The sequence below is a fragment of the Chelonia mydas genome, chromosome 1, assembly GCF_015237465.2.
Source record: "Chelonia mydas isolate rCheMyd1 chromosome 1, rCheMyd1.pri.v2, whole genome shotgun sequence".
Lineage (NCBI taxonomy): Eukaryota > Metazoa > Chordata > Testudines > Cheloniidae > Chelonia > Chelonia mydas.
This window is the reverse complement of record NC_057849.1, coordinates 335413020-335433325: the sequence shown is the minus strand read 5'-3', so window position 1 is coordinate 335433325 and position 20306 is coordinate 335413020. Positions and strand designations below refer to the sequence as shown.

Below are 20306 nucleotides of genomic sequence, written 5' to 3'. Positions count from 1 at the left end.
AAACACAGTAAAGGAACTAAAAAAGAGCCACCGTGGCTTAACAACCATGTAAAAGATGCAGTGAGAGATAAAAAGGCTTTTTTTTATCTTTTAAAAAGTGGAAGTCAAATCCCAGTGAGGTAAATAGAAAGGAGCATAAATACTGCCAAATTAAGTGTAAAAATGTAATAAGAAAAGCCAAAAAGGAGTTTGAAGAACAGCTAGCCAAAAACTCAAAAGGTAATAACAAAATGTTTTTTAAATACATCAGAAGCAGGAAGCCTGCTAAACAACAAGTGGGGCCCCAGGACGATCGAGATACAAAAGGAGCACTTAAATATGATAAAGTCATTGTGGAGAAACTAAATGAATTCTTTGCTTCAGTCTTCATGGCTGAGGATGTTAGGGAGATTCCCAAACCTGAGCCATCTTTTTTAGGTGACAAATCTGAGGAATTGTCACAGATTGAAATGTCACTAGAGGAGGTTTTGGAATTAATTGATAAACTTAACAGTAGCAAGTCACCAGGACCAGATGGCATTCACCCAAGAGTTCTGAAAGAACTCAAATGTGAAATTGCAGAACTATTAACTATGGTTTGTAACCTGTCCTTTAAATCAGTTACTGTACCCAATGACTGGAAGATAGCTAATGTAACGCCAATATTTAAAAAGGCCTCTAGAGGTGATCCCAGCAATTACAGACTGGTAAGTCTAATGTCAGTACTGGGCAAATTAGTTGAAACAATAGTAAAGAATAAAATTGTCAGACACCTAGAAGAACATAAATTGTTGGGCAAAAGTCAACATAGTTTCTGTAAAGGGAAATCATGTCTTACCAATCTATTAGAGTTCTTTGAAAGGATCAACAAACATGTGGACAAGGGGGATCCAGTGGACATAGTGTACTTAGATTTCCAGAAAGTCCCTCACCAGAGGCTCTTACGTAAAGTAAGTTGTCATGGGATAAGAGGGAAGATCCTCTCATGGATTGAGAACTGGTTAAAAGACAGGGGGGAAAGGGTAGGAATAAATGGTAAATTTTCAGAATGGAGAGGGGTAACTAGTGGTGTTCCCCAAGGGTCAGTCCTAGGACAAATCCTATTCAACTTATTCATAAATGATTTGGAGAAAGGGGTAAACAGTGAGGTGGCAAAGTTTGCAGATGATACTAAACTGCTCAAGATAGTTAAGACCAAAACAGACTGTTAAGAACTTCAAAAAGATCTCACAAAACTAAGTGATTGGGCAACAAAATGGCAGATGAAATTTAATGTGGATAAATGTAAAGTAATGCACATTGGAAAAAATAACCCCAACTATACATACAATATGAGGGGGGCTAATTTAGCTACACCTAATCAGGAAAAAGATCTTGGAGTCATCGTGGATAGTTCTCTGAAGATGTCCACGCAGCGGCAGTTAAAAAAGCAAATGGGATGTTAGAAATCATTAAAAAAGGGATAGAGAATAAGACGGACATATCTTATTGTCCTTATATAAATCCTTGGTATTCCCACATCTTGAATACTGCGTACAGATGTGGTCTTCTCATCTCAAAAAAGATATTCTAGAATTAAAAGAGGTTCAGAGAAGAGCACCTAAAATGATTAGAGGTTTGGAAAGGGGCCCATATGAGGAGAGATTAAAGAGGCTAGGACTTTTTGGCTTGGAAAAGAGGTATATAAAATCATGAGTGGTGTGGAGAAAGTGAATAAGGAAAAGTTATTTACTTGTTCCCATAATATAAGAACTAGGGGCCACCAAATGAAATTAATGGGCAGCAGGTTTAAAACAAATAAAAGGAAGTTCTTCTTCACACAGCGCACAGTCAACCTGTGGAACTCCTTGCCTGAGGAGGTTGTGAAGGCTAGGACTATAACAGGGTTTAAAAGAGAACTAGATAAATTCATGGAGGTTAAGTCCATTAATGGATATTAGCCAGGATGGGTAAGGAATGGTGTCCCTAGCCTCTGTTTGTCAGAGGGTGGAGATGGATGGCAGGAGAGAGATCATTTAGAATCATAGAATCATAGACTATCAGGGTTGGAAGGGACCGCAGGAGGTCATCTAGTCCAACCCCCTGCTCAAAGCTGGACCAATCCCCAACTAAATCATCCCAGCCAGGGCTTTGTCAAGCCTGACCTTAAAAACTTCAAAGGAAGGAGATTCCACCATCTCCCTAGGTAATGCATTCCAGTGCTTCACCACCCTCCTAGTGAAATAGTGTTTCCTAATATCCAACCTAAACCTCCCCCACTGCAACTTGAGACCATTACTCCTCATTCTGTCATCTACTACCACTGAGAACAGTCAAGATCCATCCTCTTTGGAACCCCCTTTCAGGTAGTTGAAAGCAGCTATCAAATCACCCCTCATTCTTCTCTTCTGCAGGCTAAACAATCCCAGTTCCCTCAGCCTCTCCTCATAAGTCTTGTGTTCCAGGCCCCTAATTATTTTTGTTGCCCTCCGCTGGACTCTCTCCAATTTTTCCACATCCTTCTTGTAGTGTGGGGCCCAAAACTGGACACAGTACTCCAGATGAGGCCTCACCAATGTCAAATAGAGGGGAACGATCACGTCCCTCGATCTGCTGGCAATTCCCCTACTTATACAGCCCAAAATGCCATTGGCCTTCTTGGCAACAAGGGCACACTGTTGACTCATATCCAGCTTCTCGTCCACTGTAACCCCTAGGTCTTTTTCTACAGAACTTCTGCTTTGCCATTCGGTCCCTAGTCTGTAGCGGTGAATGGGATTCTTCCATCCTAAGTGCAGGACTCTGCACTTGTCCTTGTTGAACCTCGTCAGATTTCTTTTGGCCCAATCCTTTAATTTGTCTAGGTCCCTCTGTATCCTATCCCCACCCTCCAGTGTATCTACCTCTCCTCCCAGTTTAGTGTCATCTGCAAACTTGCTGAGGGTGCAGTCCACGCCATCCTCCAGATCATTGATGAAGTTATTGAACAAAACACTTGATCGTTACCTGTTAGGTTCTCTCCCTCTGGGGCCCCAGGCATTGGCCACTGTCGGTAGACAGGATACTGGGCTGGATGGACCTTTGGTCTGACCCAGTATGGCCATTCTTATGTTCTTATGGCAAATTTGAAGCTGTAAACTCTTACATATTATGGCAGCACCTGGAGTTCCCAGATGAGATCAGGGTCTCATGGTGTCAGATGTTATACTTACCCGGGGCAAGACAGACCCTGCCACGAAGATTTTACAATCTAAATAGAGATTGAGAAATGCTGGGAGGAGCAACAGAGGCACAGAGAGGTGAACTGACTTGTCTAAGACATCCAGCGGGGATTTTAGAAGGGGAGAGGTGACTAAAATCAAGCTTATGATGGAAAGTGGGTCTCACCCTTACCTCTGCAGCAGTTGCTGCTGCTCCAGAATGTTTTGATTCACTGCTGAGCTGTTGCTGTGAGCAGTTTACCCCGAACGGGATTTAAGCAAAGGCTCAAGAGGTATTTAAAAGAACATACCATGCAACAGGGCGTCCTTTCAATCAATCTACCAAACTGCTCCCTTTGTCCAATGAAAAGCAGATAAGCAAAAATAAATATTAAGCAAAAATCATTTTATTTGTACCCAGAATGTTTTTATTACATCACTTAACAAGCAAATGGACCCAGCCCCATTGGATGCTCTTTTCTAGTGTTTTTCCTTTTTATTTTTTTCCTGTGCTGAACCACAAATGCTCTTTTGAGTCGCATTATATTGTGGACAATAAGAGCTCCTATTGTTATCAGAGGATCAGAGTAGTTAGATCATCAAATCTATTCCCCCTCCAAGGAAAGGATATAGTCTCCCAAGGAGGATATATCCAATATTAAACTGAGACTATATAATGATCTTAGCAAAAACTGCCCCCTGGTGATATTGTAGGAGGTCATCTATGTACTTCACAACCTGCTTTACCTCAGTGAAAGACTTGCTATATCACCTCCTTGGAAAAGTTTTCTTCTAGACAATAACACAAACAGAAAGAACTTTTTTTTTTTTACTTTAGAACCTAGAAGACAAAAAGGGGACCTTTTACTTATACCCTCAACAGACTGGCCTTCTAGAAGTAATTTTCCAATATTAACCCTTTTCTCTGTTAGCAGGTAAGACAGACAAAATGCATCTCCCTTGAAGTATTAGCACTTCAGAGAAGGCCACTTCATTTTACTGATGCATGGCAGCTACAGGGTGATATTTCCTATTGTCTAAGAGAATTAGGCTCCTAATTCTCTTAGGCCCTTGGAAGCATTCACCCTTAAAGACCAAAGGCCATGCCTTCAGTGGGGCTACCTAAGAAATGAGCTACTATTCAGCATCATTAAGCATGGTAGGATCTGGCTTCAAGATAGACTGTTCCATTATCTCTTTAACAAGACCCTATTATAGATAGATCACTAAAAACATATTCTCAACGCTGGCAAAGCAAGTGGGAGAAATGATATTTTTGAAGATTCATGAAAAGTTACATTGCAAGGCTTCTATTTTAAAAAGTAAATTGTTATGTTAGACTGGACTTGAGAGAGTTCTTGCATTTTGGTCATATTTTGCAGCCTGGAACTGACATGACACAGCATTAGACCAGTTCCGTTCTGAAAGTGCACACAACCTTTAACAGCATATATTCTGCAAACCAGATTCCTGTTGCAAATCAGTCCGGTTTGCAGCATACATTCACTGCAGCTGTGAAATGGCCTCTGAGGGCCTAATTCTTAGTAACATAAGGCCAATTTATAGCACTCTGGCATCATAAAGATGTCTTAAAGTAAATTACAAGCTACAGTCACTGTGAGGCCCCTTTACACTGCCAGCACCTTAGCGTGAATGTGAATCAGGTCTTGAATATGGAGACATGACCTGTGTTTTGATGTCACATATTGAACTGGGTGAAAAATTCTGACTGAACCTTTTTTTTTATGAAAAATGCAGATTTGGTAACAACAAAATGTTTGACAAATTCATGTCGGTTTCACCAAATTGTTCACGTTGAAAAAACAAACAAACAAAAACTCTATCAAAAGTCAAAATGTTCCATTTCAGCATTTTTAGAATGAAACTTTGGGGGTTTTGTTTGGTTGGTTTTGGTTTGGAATGAGATTTCATTTAGAAATTTTGTTCAAATTATTTAAGAAAAAACAGTAAGTGCTCAAAACCAAAAGCAAATGTTTCAGGTTAGGTCAAACAAAGTGTTTTGTGTAACTCCAAACAATTTTTTTCAACTTTTCAATTCACTAAAACTTTTGAAGAATTTCATTTTCAGTTCAACCTTAAATGATTTGTATGATTATTATTTTGAATTGCCAGTGAAACAAAAATCCATTATTTGCACAGCTCAACTCATGTATGCTGCAATGCAGGATCCCAAGTCATCTTCTACTGAAGCCAATGATTAAATTCCCATTGAGTTCAATGGGAGTAGGACTGATCCTCAGAAGGAAATGATGAAATCTATGTCAGAAATAGAAACGAAGATTAAAGATGACATACTCCATCAGCTGGGAAGATCTTCTCTGATCTGTGAATACCAGGGCAAGGTTAGTAATCGGTCTAGTAGCTGTGCTCAACAATTGTAAGTTATTGGTCAGTAAAGGATAACAGAGATGTTATTAGTTTTCAGCATGCTTGCTGGATAACATGGCTACAATAGATTCTAGAACTTGTGTTCATTAGCTACTCTCCCCACATTTACTCTTTCAAGGGAGTTAGGGCGACAGACTCTATCTGTGAACTCTTAGAAGATAATCTGTCACTCTGCTGTGTTCTCTGCTTAAATTATCACAAAGCATAGAGACATCGTTAAAGTCTCATGCTTTTTGTCGATATCAATAGTCTGGTCTGATTTTTCTCATCACTCTAGGACCAATAAATGTTGGGAAACATTATCAGTCATGTCTGCAAGGAAGGGATATGGTAACTGTCACTGTACCCTACAGCCTGGAGAGCTTTCTGACACACTAGAAACAATGGCACTCACTGGCAGTTTGACAAGCCTCGTCCTTTAAGTTAGGAGAAAAATAATCAAAAGACCAATTGGGATTATAAGCAACATGAGTTTTATGGAAATGGAAGGACTTTTTGTGTCAATCAACCTACTGCTGAAGGTGGAGCTTTGGCCAGGGTTTGTATGGCCATACAGTAAGGTCATAAGGTATGGCCTTATGAGTTAGGGGCAAATGCACCAGTGCCCAGAGACATTCTGCCTATTAGGGGAACAAGATGACTGGATGCTTCCATTGGCACAAGGGTAGAGTGCTCAGAGGCAGCTCCTACACCTCTTTTTGGCTTCACTGGTTTCAGCCTCTCATTTGGTGAGAAAAGCCATGAAAAGCTATGGTCACAGCCCTGACCCTTTCTATGTGTCCAGTATGGATGGCACTGTTAAACTCCCCCATCCCTCAGGTTCAGGGAGTGCAACGACTGTAACTGTGATCACCGGACAAGGTGAGAAGAGAAGCTGCTTACTATTAGTCAGAGGTATTATAGTGGCGTCGAGACTTGAGGTGGCTGGCAATTGAGGTACCAAAGCCAAAGAAACCAACAGAAGTCAGATCTACCTAACCTTGGGTTTGGAAAAGGTAGACAATGCAGTAGAAATCAAAGGGCTAGATTTATAGAGGAACTTAGGGGTGGTGATGCTGAGCCAGGGTATCACTGGTATTCACAAAGTCTATGTTAGGTGCCTCAGCTCCCTGTGCAATAAATGGGGAGAGATAGGTGCCTCAGAATGGGATTTACAAAAACAAACATGCTAGGCGGATCCTTCCCTAATATAGCCAACAGGAGATGCCAAGGCGAGGGGTGTGAGCTAAGCCCCATCCCCCTCTGGAAGGTTAGCATCTACGTTCAGGCTGGAGGAGGTGCCTCCCTCTGCTTGGCATTCTCAGATGCAAGATCTCTCTTGGCATTAGGCACCTATAATGTTTTTGCAAGAAGCTGGTGGGAAGGGGAGACCTCCCTTATAACTTTGCCCATTGGTTAGGGTACTCACCTGGAATATGGGAGACCCCTGGTTCAAGTCCCCCCTCTAGACTACCTGTTAAGCACATACCTGAATACTCGATAAGGGACAGATTGCTCAGCAGACTAGAACCCTAAATGAGTTAGAAATTGCAACAAAATAGGCAAGAGATTATAGCAGATGGGAGAGTAGAGAAGTGGAGGAGATGACTGGTACTGGTTGGGAAATCATTTTTTCCTGAGGAAAAATGTAGCCCGTTAACATTTTTCATCAAAAAATTTGGGGCTTTCATCAAAAAAATGATTTTTTAAATAAAAACCTATTTAGTTCCAAAATTTCCATTTTGTTTAAACAGCTATTTTCCAATAAAAAGCTGTTTTGATGGAAACATCAAAAGAAAAATCGTGTTCCTCAAAACATTTTGTATTGATAAAATAGAACTGTTTGATTTTGACTTTAACCTTTTACAATTTTTGTTTTATTGTATCTTATGCTGTTGTGTTTATATTTTATGCATGGTGTTGTATTTGTTATATTTGATTTATATATTTTGGATTTTATTTAATATTTTATAAACATATAAAATAAAATGAGTATAGACAGAAAATATAACGTAAAATAAACATTTCTAATAGAAAATTAAAGTAAAAATAAGCACAGTGCTGCCACCTGGTTTTACGTCAGGCATTCTCAACCAGGGAATCACAAACAGGGGTCATAGTCACAGCCATCTTGCCCTTCCCATATTGAGAAATAGAAAAGGGATCCCAGTGAGATGTGTAAGGGGGGCAAGGACATTTCTGGTATGGAAAAGGGGGTCCTCGTAGGGGAGAAGTTAGCAACTCCTTCAGGTAATTAAAAAGGACAATATTTAGCTCATGATATGATGGTTAAAATGTTCATATAGTTGAGCATTAATTTTATTTGATTATTCAGAAACATAATCCCTTCCAGTCTTAAAGAGCACCTCAGAACAGCAGGAATACTTAGCATTTACCCTTGTTGAACTTAAAAAACTTGTCAGTTGCCTTAAGTCAGCGTGGGGTCTGCACGCCCAGCATGTCCGATGGGAGTTTACAAAGGCCTAGCCAGGGAAATGGCGGAGTGGGGGAGAGAGATGTTTCAGTTGTTCCCCAAACTGTGAGGGGGAGTATAACTGGTCTGTTCATACTGATGGGTGCTAACTGATGTGCCTGTCATGAGACTTTAAGTTACTGTTTTTATTATTTGTATTGTAGCAATGTCAAGGAGTCAAGTTATGGCCTGGGACCCCATTGTCCTAGGCATTGTACAAACACAGAACAAAAAGATGGTCTCTTCCCCCAAAAAACTTACAATGTAAGTAAAACACTACAGCAGTGGTTGCTTTAAAAATATCTTAGATGCATAACTTAGTTGGGTGATTGGGCAACAAAATGGTAGATGAAATTCAATGCTGATAAATGCAAAGCGATGCATATTTGGAAAACATAATCCCAACTATGCATACAAAATGAAGAGGTCTAAATTAGCTGTTACCACTCATGAAAGAGATCTTGGAGTCATTGTGGATAGTTCTCTTTAAAATATCCACGCAATGTGCAATGATAGTTAGAAAAGCGAACTATATTCAGAACCATTAGGAAAGGGATAGATAATAAGACAGAAAATATCATAATGCCACTCCAAGTTATACTGACACATTGAATACCACATGTATTACCGGGCACCCCATCTCAAAAAAGATATATTAGAAATGGAAAAAATACAGAGAAGAGCAAGAACAATGATTAAGGGTATGGAACAGCTTCCCTATGAGGAGAGATTTAAAAAGACCGGGACTTTCAGCTTGGAAAAAAGATGACTAAGAGGGGATATAATAAAAGTCTATAAAATCATGACTGGTGTGGAGAAAGTAATTAAGGAAGTGTTATTTACTCCTTCTCATAACACAAGAACCAGGGGGTCACCTAATGAAATTAATAGGCAGCATGTTTAAAACAAATAGAAGGAAGTACTTTATCACACAATGCAGTCAACCTGTAGAACTAATTGCCAGGGGATGTTGTGAAGGCCAAAACTATAACAGGGTTCAAAATAGAATTAGATAAGTTCATGGAGGATAGGTCCATCAATGGCTTTTAGCCAGGATGGGCAGGGATGCATGCAACTTATGCTCTGAGTGTCCCTAGCCTCTGATTCCCAGAAAGCGTGAGCAGACAACAGGGGATGGATCCCTTGACAATTCCCTGTTCTGTTCATTCCTTCTGAAGCACCTTGCATTGGCCACTGTCAGAGGAGAAGATACTATGCTAGATAGACTATTGGTCAGATCCAATATGGCCATTCTTATGTTCTTATAACTTTATCTTAGTATTTGCAGTAAGCACCAGATGGTCTCTTAACTTCCTTGAATATTACCTCAGAAATGGGGAATACCAGAGAATATGAATATCTATGGCACACCCTCTCTGTGACAAAATTCACAGGGTCAGTGCACTGCTTGAATTCCACTTAAGACCTGTTTTGAGGACCCTCTGCACATGGGGTGAAGTTCACCTCTACTCAGGGAAAGTGATCTAGTTATCAAAGGCAAAACTGCAACTTTTTAAGCATGACCAGTGTATATAAAATGTGCATCTTCAAAGCACTAGTACCAACATTAATTAATTAATCCTCACAGCACTCCTGTAAATATTATGATTGGTTAAAAATTAACAAAATCAGGCAACGGTATCTTTTGTGGTTTTACTTTGCATATTTATTTTTTTTCCTGAGAAACACTCGAAAGTTATTGTGCTTCTTCAATATTTGGCACAAATTTCTTTCCAGTTTTTTGCATTCCTAAATTCTAGTGGTACAAGAAATTGCATTGAAAGATGTTTTATTTTGTTTTTGATTTGAAATAATAACAAAGTAGTCACAATAGTAAAAATATCGGGGGGCGGAAGTATTATCTACCTTTCACAGATAGGAAACAGAGCAGTGAACAGTTGCTGACCAGCTTGCAGTGTTGCTAACTCTTGTACTTTTATCATTGGTCTCACATTATTTGGTGTTTTACTTGAAGCCCTAGACCCTGAAGTCATGTGATTGCATCAGAATTTCAGCTTTAATTAACGAAAAAAAGATTAATTTTCTAGCCCTCACAGTTGCAGAGGGAAGCTCGAAAACGTGAGTCCTAAAGGTTCAAACGTCAAAAGGCAAAAAAAAAACCAACTTCAGATGGATTATTTTTAAAACCTCATGATTTTAAATCCAACCATATGATTTTGGGGGCTTGACTCAAGTTTTTGAATACTTGGAGTTCGCAATACTGGACTTGTCTTAGGGAGTCAGTTTCAGAGCCAGAACGAGAGTTTGGTGCTAGTAGCTGTGTAACTGTTACGTCTTTCTTTACTTTCTACTGAACCTTCAGATGTCTAATGGCGGCTGTCAGTAGACCCAATCGACCGTTTTGGGTGCATTTCAGCGCAGACTGCCACAAAGGAGACACACACACAGTTCCTTGAGACTTTGCTTTTGTTTTGTCATGTTTTTTTTTTTACTTTAATCTAATCTTACTAACGGTATTTGTTCACCCTTTGTGTATGGAAAAACATAAGACTCAGTATTTTACTTTAATCTAATCTTACTAACGGTATTTGTTCACCCTTTGTGTATGGACAAACATAAGACTCAGTAATTCATAGCTACTACTTACAGAATGTTGGAGGATTATTTCTAGAGTGTGGCACGTCTCCATTATTCTCAATTGCAAGTGTGTGCCTTTTGTTTAGATTATCTAAAAGGTTTTAGGATTTTTAGATTTCAACTGAGACAACTAGGACAGGAGCCACCAAGCAGCTGTGCTCCCTAAAGCTGCGAACAGACATTTAGACTGTCTGTTGCTGAATTTCAACAGTCATGCTTTTCCACAGCCATGAACTCTTGGAATTTCTAAATTAGCATTTCCATCTTTCCACCACCTGAGGATGCCATCTGCTGTTTTTCTCTCATACACCCAACTTTTCAGGGTGTTTCTTTGGCTGTTCACAAATTCCATTTTGGTGGGACTTTGATTTTTTGTTGTTTTATTTTTGGCATTTATTTATTTATTTGGCAATATAACTCCTTAAAATGCAAGGGAGATGTGGCATTTTTTTGCTTTCTTCTTTCCCCAATGCATTCTATCACCGAGTAAATCATCTTTTCGTTTGAGATGTCTGTTGAAGTGCACCGGTCAGGTATTAAAACCTATCGAGTCAAGATCTGTGTTTGCCCCTAAGTCATGGCGCACCTGGGGGTTGCTACCAATTACTGTGTCACAAACAACGTTTGGTAAATGCAATCTTCCAGAGATCCAGAGGGAGTAAGGATTACTCCAGCTTAACTGGCCAGTCAGACAGGGTTCTTGGTTGCTTTCCATCACAAAGGACATATTGGTGAATCTGGTCCTACACAGTTTTATAGCCAACGTCCCCTCAACCTGGCCATTGCTAGTTTGTAGTGACTGCACATCATTGGTATCTGAAAAATATTTAGAAACTCATGTGAGACGAAACTCATGTTCTTCTTGAACAGCTGCTCATATGACCAAAAACCTCATCACAGTTCTCACTAACTGGTATTTGTAACAAGAATACTGATTTAAATGTATATATGCCCTCTATAATGTATAAAGTACCAAACTAACTTCAGATATGCTTGTCCTAGTTCTGCATTCTTTGTGCAGTGGAGGTTTTAGAGGCATAAGGAATGCAAGTTGGGGCCATTAATCACCTCAGGGTGGGATTTTCTAAAGCATTCCTCTTGGCCTACCTCTGCTCCCATGGACTCAGTGAATAAAATTCCTGCTGATGTCAATGGTTAGGCCAACACAAGCACTAAGTGCTTCCGAAAATCCCATCCTGCAAGCTTGCAATATCAACAGGTTCAGAAAAGGGCAACAAAAATTATTAGGGGTATGGACCGGCTTCCATATGAGGAGAGTTTAATAAGACTGGGACTTTTCAGCTTGGAAAAGAGATGGCTAAGGGGAGATAGGATGGAGGTCTATAAAATCATGACTAGTATAGAGAAAGTAGATAAGGAAGTGTTGTTTACTACTTCTCATAACACATGAAATAGGAGTCACCAAATGAAATTAATAGGCAGCAGGTTTAAAACAAACAAAAGGGAGTATTTCTTCACACAACACACAGTCAACCTGTGGAACTCCTTGCCAGAGGATATTGTGAAGTCAAAGACCATAAAAAGGTTCAAAAAAGAACTAGATAAATTCATGGAGGCTAGGTCCATCAATGGCTGTTATCCAGGATGGGCAGGAATGGTGTCCCTAGCCTCTGTTTGCCAGAAGCTGGGAATGAGCCACAGGGGATGGATCACTTGATGATTACCTGTTCTGTTCATTCCCTCTGGGGCACCTGGCATTGGCTACTGTTGGAAGATATTGGGCTAGATGGACCCTGGATCTGACCATTCTTATGTTCACAGGGATCTGGCATTCAAGACCCTGGCTTAAGGAGGTCCTTTCAGCTGAGTGTGTCCCCCTCATTTGGGACAGTTCTGCTCCCCTTTACTCAGACAATAAAGACAACAACATTGATAACAACATTTCACTACCCCTGCTTTCAGTAATAAAGTGATTTGTAACCCAACACCAGTCAAAGCTGATCACTTGGTGCTACACAGCTCTTGTCTGCTAGATACCTATACAGAGCAGGTGTGTTCATGTAAATACAGTTTGCTCCTGAAGTCTCTCTCCCTCCCCAACTAGCTGGCAGGGGAGAGTTCATTCAGATCCTGCTTACACCTACCTTACAGGGATTGGTGGGCATAAATAAATTAAAGATTGTGAGGTCTTCAGATACTATGGAAGTGGTGGTCATATAAGTACCTTAGACAAGGAAGATACTGATCTCTGTTGTACCAGCATAACTCCTTTGCAGCCAGTGTAGCTGCTCTGTTTTTACACTAGTGTAACAGATGGGAATTGTGGCTCCCCCAGAACAAAGGTGATATACATTGACGAGACAAAAAGAAAAGGAGTACTTGTGGCACCTTAGAGACTAACCAATTTATTTGAGCATAAGCTTTCGTGAGCTACAGCTCACTTCATCGGATGCATGCTGTGGAAAGTGTAGAAGATCTTTTATACACACAAAGCATGAAAAAATACCTCCCCCCACCCCACTCTCCTGCTGGCAATAGCTTATCTAAAGTGATCACTCTGCTTACAATGTGTATGATAATCAAGTTGGGCCATTTCCAGCACAAATCCAGGTTTTCTCACCCCCCCCCGCCCCCCAACACACACACACAAACCCACTCTCCTGTTGGTAATAGCTTATCTAAAGTGACCACTCTCCTTATAATGTGTATGATAATCAAGGTGGGCCATTTCCAGCACAAGTCCAGGGTTTAACGAGAACATCTGAGGAGGGGTGGGGGGGTTAGGGTAAAACAAGGGGAAATAGGTTACCTTGCATAATGACTTAGCCACTCCCAGTAAGTTTGCACTGTTAGCATCTGCTTTTGGGGTGAAATATCACCCTTTTCAAAGCACCGAGCACAATATCTATGCACTGATTAAGTCCCACTTAAGTCTTATTTTAAGTGTTTAAGAGGTTCATAGGCCACATGCTGGCTCTCAGCAGAGGAGGTGAAAGTTAGCCAAAATTAATAGACGACTTCAGTTTCTTGTCCCATCAATCTAGTAACTTTCACCAGCCCTGAAAAGCCCCCAGAGAGCTCAAATCGAGATTTCTGGCCTAATTTGTTCATGTTAATGAACGAGTGGCTTTTCCCTAATTGATAGTTTGGAGTAGAAGTGTGGACTTTTTTGTTCGTTGATTGCCTTGGCCATTGTTAGAGCTGTATTTAAATTGGTAGGCTGGCACTTCACTTCCACATTTTTTTCACGCTGCAATTTCCAGAGTCAGTTAAGTCATCTGATGATGTTGTTTAATTCACTTATAAATAACAGGGTTCGTAGAACAAGGGAACCGCCACGAAGAAATTATAGCCCCGCCAGAACATTTCTACGGGTGACACATGCACACTTTTTATTTCAAAATTATTATTGTGGTGCTTTTATTTATTTATATATTTATTTATTTAACGATATGTTAAAGGGAAAAGTTAGTTTTAACCAACAACCACAACAAAAAAAAAGAGATATAAATGGCAAAACTCCCACCTATTTTCAACAGCAGCAAGATCTGGTCCTATATATTTCTGCTTCAGCAAAACTGATTTTTCTTCAGACTTTAGGGAAAAAAGAGAAGAAATTAAATGAGCGTTCAGATGGGAAAACATTTTTTGTGACAACATCAAACTCCCTCCGGAAAGGCTATTGTCAAGTCCTCATGTACTAGCACATGCATTTTGGAAGGGATATAAACTCACTTGTTTCATGGCACAAGCCAATCTCTAACGATGGGGATTATCCCTTAATGTACTGCTGGGTTTATTGCACCTCCTCAGAAGCATCTAGTATGGGCTGGGGTGCTGTTGGTGGCAGATTGCTGTGTTAGTTGGACTGCTGATCTGATCAGCTACGGCAGTTGCTATGTACCTACAATGCAGTCCTGTAAATGGCCTCCTAGTTCTCCCAATGGTAAAGCCACTCCACCATTTTATATTTGTGATGCATAAATTAAAGGGGCTTGTGTATTCATGGAAGTAGCCAAAGGAAACACAGGCAGCAAGGGCAAGCTATTTGAAAGGGCACTTACGAATGCTGGGATGCTTTTCCCAGCTCAAACCACCTAAAATTCATGTGGCTCCACTGTGAGTTTCTTCACAATGCCCAGCAGCCAGTTACTTTGGATTGGTTTCTGAGGCTGAGATCCTGAAAGGGATTTAGGCACCTAACTCATTGATGCCAATGAGACCTACATGCTTATATCCATCTGAGGATCTGGGCCTGAGAGGCTAACCTCTCTAGGGGAGACTACAGTACTTTACATATTGGGGATTGGCACTGGTCCTTAAGCCTAGTGCAAGGGCCAGTCACAATTTCAGTCCCTGTGTTCAAGGGCGTGGCTTCCTCCACATCACTCCAAAAGCTGGTGGAGAAGAATGGGAAGAGCTTTCCTCTGTACCAGCTGCAGAGGAGACTAGACACATCAGGCAGAATGCATTATTATCCTAAAGGATGGTTCCGCCCGTGACCCCTGTATGTACTAGGAACATCTGGGAAGGGTGGTACCATTTTGATGAACATTCACCTCCCAAAATGTCCCTGGGGTGTGGAGATTGTGGACAGCCCCATATCTGCTCTCGGGGGTAGAAATATAATTTTTCTGGTCATTTTTCCACCATACAAACAATGAGAATTCACTGAAGTAGAGCTGAGAGTATTAGGGATATTATCTATTATGGTTTAGTGTTTTTAAATTTCTGTACCCTTATCATTTTGGTACAAAGGCCTTTCTTTCATTCGGGGAAAGTGGTGCAAAAATAGCCATCAGGATGTTTATACACAGGGACATTAAGGTGCACGGCCAGATTCTCAGGTTGTGTAAACTGGTATAGCTCCTGGTCTCTTTTAGCCTTTGGTGGTCCCAGCTGGGACTGGAAATCAGGACTTCTGACATTTGCTCCCAGCTCCAACACTGACTACTGTATGTCGACTTTTGCATGTCACTTATACTTCCAGCACCTCAGTTTATCCAGCTTCTAAAGAGGGGACAATTATTAGCTGAACACTTTCCCTCAAAACTGTTTCTTATGGAAAACTGGGTTTTCAGGTAAACAATTTATTTTCTTTTCTGACAAAATTCATCTGCTTTCAATGGAAAATTTTGAGTTTTCATTGGAAAACAAAATTTTTTGGCTGAAAACCAAAAGTTTTCAGGTTTCAGTTAAAAATTTTCAGATTTGGGGTTGTTTGATGAAAATCAAAATTTTCAATGAGGGGAAAGGGAAAAACAAATTTTTCTAACAACTCTATTAATAGTATTTATAATATCTCCCATTCTCATTTGAAAAATACTTTGAGATCCTCAGACAAAAAGTGCAAGGAATTGTAATTCATAATTCATTTGTCCCCTGAATTTCTTCTACACAAAGGAGATCAAAACCTACTTCCTGAAAGTGTCAGCAATAACTAGATGCACACAATACAAAACTGTTTGAAACTGTTCATTTCCTTTACTGGCAAAAGACTTTGAACTTCCTGTAACTATAGCAACATAACCACAAGCTGCTCAATTTTAGACACTTTTCATACATTATCTATTTTTTTTCCAGAGTATAAAAAGCTATCAGGACACACCTTGTAGTTTGTTTGTCTTGTTAAGCTAAATTGAATAATAGGTGATTAATGGAATGAATAAAATATAAGTCCTTTTCCTAGATCCTGGTATATTTAATTTTAAGATTTAGGATTCTTTATAAATGTGTGAAAATGGTCCTCATACCTGATAAGTATCAGCAAGATAAGTAATCACCTCTTTAACTTGAAGCACGTGAGTAGTCCCAGGGAGAAGACACCATCATCCCTGCAGTGTCACCAGCTCTCAAGATTTTATCGTGGTCTTGCCATATTATGTGTTTTTCCTAAAAGCCACAGCTCCAGGAGTCATTTAATTATTGGAGAAGCTCAGATTTTTTTAAATAAAAGTAAGTTCCTAGCCCTCAGAGTTGTGGCACAAAGCTGGATAACATGAACCTCAAAGGCTCAGAAACCAGAAGGCAAAGGAAAAGACCCCTACCACCTAATTATTATTTTTTAAAAATCTCAAGGATTTTGAACAAATTTTATAATTTCTTGGGGACCTGACTCATTATTTTTTAATGCTTGGGGTTGGCAATACTACTTCTGTCAGTAAGATGTCAGTATCACCATTTCATTTAGGCCTCATTTCATAACTCTTCATGGTGGAGGTATTGATCGGCTGAACTCAATGGGAAAATATGGGTAGGAAGGATTAGGGCAGGGACTGTCTTTTGGTTCTGTTTGTACTGCACCTAGCAAAATGGTGTCCTTGCCTATGACTGAAAAACATGGCTAAATAATATGGGGAAAGGAGGAGCTGGGGAACTATAGACCAGTCAGCCTGACCTCAATACCTGAGAAGCTACTGGGGCAATGTATAAAACATTCAATCTGAAAATACCTGAAGGACAAAGGGGTGATCACTAGCAGCCAGAATGGATTTACTAAGAACAAATCATGCCCAAACCAGCTTGATTTCCTTCTTTGAAAAGGTAAGTGGTTTGTTGAATGGGGGAATGCAGTGGACATAATATACATATGCCATTCTCATCAGTAAGCTGGAGAAATGCAGGCTCGGTAGAACCGCCATTCAGTGGATATATAATTTGTTAAACAACTGAAAACAAAGAGTAACTATTAATGGAATGATGTCACACTGGAAGGAGGTCTCAAGGGGGGGAGGGATAGCTCAGTGGTTTGAGCATTGGCCTGCTAAACCCAGGGTTGTGAGTTCAATCCTTGAGGGGGCCATTTAGGGATGGGGCAAAAATTGGGGATTGGTCCTGCTTTCAGCAGGGGGTTGGACTAGATAACCTCCTGAAGTGCCTTCCAACCCTGATATTCTATGATTCTAAGTCTGGTTCCACAGGGATGTGTTCTGGGTCCAGTGTTATTTAACATCTTTATTAATGACCTGGATGTTGGAATAGAGAGCATACTGATCAGATTTGCATATGACACAAAGCTAAGGGGGGATTGCAAACATTTTGGAGGACAGAGCTCAAATTCAGAGGAATCTTGAAAAATTGGAGAACTGGGCTGTAGACAACAAAATGAAATTCAACAAAGACAAATGTAAGGTGCTACATTCAGGAAAGAAAAACCAAATGCACAAATACAGAATGGAGCATAACTGGCTTGGCAGCAGCACTGCTGAGAAGGAGCTTGTGGTGGATCAAACCTCAACATGAGTCAACAGTGCGATGCTGTTGCAACAAAAAAGCAAATACAATTCTGGGGTACATTAACGGAAGGGGTGATAATACCGCTCTACTTGGCACTGGTTAGGCCTCAGCTTCAATACTATGTCCAATTTTGGTCACTGCTATATAGAAAGGATGTAGAGTAACTGGAAAGGATCCAGAGGCAAGTGACAAAGATGAGCAAAAGGATGGAATGCAAGCCATAGGGGCAAAGGCTGAAGAAGCTAGGTATGTTTAATGTGAAAAAGAGGAGCTCAAGAGGGGAAATGATAGCGGTTTTCAAATACTGGAAAGGCTGCCATAAAAAAAGGGAGAAAAATGTTCTCTCTTACCACAGATGGCCGGACAAGAGGCAATGGGTTCAAACTACAATGTAGCAGATTTAGATTAAATCTCAGGAAAAATTTCCTAACTGTCAGAAAAGTAGGACAATGAAACAGAGGCCGAGGGAAGTCGTAGAATCTCTTTCACTGGAGGTTTTCAAAAAAAGGCTGGATAGCCATCTCTTTTGGATGGTTTAGTCACAACAAACCCTGCATCTTGGCAGGGGTTCGACTAAATAACCCTTCCGGTCCCTCTTAATCCCACGGCTCTGTGATTCTATGATTCTAATAACATTTCACTCTTTGTCACAAATATCCCAAATGGTGAAAATCTGTTAGCACCAGTGTTAGCACTGGCTCGTATCAAATACACAAATTCATTAAAATAAAATCTGTTCACAGATAATTCACATAAAGAATAAAGACTAAATACGCCCCACTTCTAAAGAGGAATACACACAATAAGATCAATAGCCGTGACCAGCTTCAGGTAAGCAGTTTAAGTCTCTTTGCTATTATTATTTGTATTACATAGCACCTACCAGCCCCACAACCATGACCCTACTATGCGAGCAAGTACACACAGTAAGAAACAATAGCTGCCTCCTAGAGGCATGCAATCTAAATAAATGAAAGAAGTATTATTATGCTCATCTTTGTAGATGGGGAACTGATGCACATCAGATTAAGTAATTTGCCCAAGGTCACACAGGAATCCTGTAGCAAAGCCAGGACTTAAACCCAGATGTTCTGAGTTCTAGTCTAGTACCTTAGCCATAAAAGCCACCCTTCTTCCTCCCCCATTTCAACAAAGCTTCCATTTAAATGTGTGCGTTCTTAAATCAAGTCCGAGCTGCCCTTGGTTGTTGTAACTAGAGCTGTGTGTTGAGGACCCTTACCCTAATTACCACAATTCCTCTGAGGGGGGAGGCTTCCATTAGAAATACTTTGCCCTCCATTTTGAATTCCTTCTCCAAACAGATGGCTCCAGGTGCAGAGAGCAGCCAGAGGCAGGTACGTTTTAAAAACAAATGAAAGAGAATAGGAATAGGGAAAAGAAGAGAGAGAGAGGAAATACTGGGAAACAGCCCATATCCCTCTGTCCTGCCTGCCCCATTTTTAGATTTGAAAGAATATAGGGGAAAAAGGAAAGAAATAACCTTTGGTCACAATTGTCTGCAATGGGGACCATTTAGATTCAACAATATCAGCAGCCAGAGCTGATGAAAGCAGATTAAAATTCTGAGAGCTGTACTGGGGCGATGATAACAGATTTTGTGGGGGAGGGATTGGGAAGGTGGATAACTGACTGGATGGTTAGCAAATGGGCTGAGAAGTAGGTACTGAACAATTGAAAGCATGGAATGTAGTTAACAGGCTAAAGACAAAAAGTAGGAGGACACATAATGTTAAGCCGCTTAGAATAGGTATCGAGTACAAACAAAATGTGTGGATAATAAACCTGAATTAATGTGTAACTTCATTACAGTAACCTATTTCCTCCCTCCCTCAGTCATATAGTCCATGCAATAAATTATGATTTATGTAGCATGCTCAGTGGAACTGTAAAAACTGAGACTCAAGTGACTGGGAAGGCATGTAAGGTAGTAGAACCAGGTGTTCCAGACTGAAGTCTGGGGACAAGAAAGGAAGAACTTACATACAGGAAAGGAATTCAGAGCTGTACTAGCAGAGCCAGGCTGGGTGACCACGTTTTAAAATCAGAACATTGGGACAACATTGTTAATATCACCAGGAACAGAGTAGTGTGAAAGTTTTGGTATCTAGAGGAGTGTCATATGGAACAAGATTGGCATGGGATGGGGAGCTGGTTAGGAGGATTTTGGTAACTAGGTTGGGTGCTGGATATGTATCAAAATTGGGACAAAACCCCAGTTTCATTTTAATTGGCTGGGACAGTCCAGGAAGGGATACTCCTGGGAAAACCAGGATGTTTGGTGAAGTCAGGTCCCTTAAAAAAGATCTTATCCTACAACCCAAACTTACAAGGGACTCCACATAGGGGAGAGCCCCTTTGATTCCCATAGGGTTCAAACGCTTGCAAGCAGTTGATATTGGTTTAGATTATCATGGCTAACTCTACAAGGAAAACAGTTAGAAAAATATTTACCTTTTAGAATGACATATAAT

General features: G+C 40.3%; 1 long non-coding RNA gene across 1 annotated transcript; it reads left to right on the top strand.

Annotated features, from left to right (window-relative positions):
- Positions 1–1453: 1453 nt before the first annotated feature.
- On the top strand, positions 1454–17606 carry LOC122462370. The gene is made up of 3 exons (XR_006284878.1): positions 1454–1658; positions 11891–11894; positions 17595–17606. It is a non-coding gene; the product is annotated as an uncharacterized LOC122462370 (long non-coding RNA).
- Positions 17607–20306: the final 2700 nt, after the last annotated feature.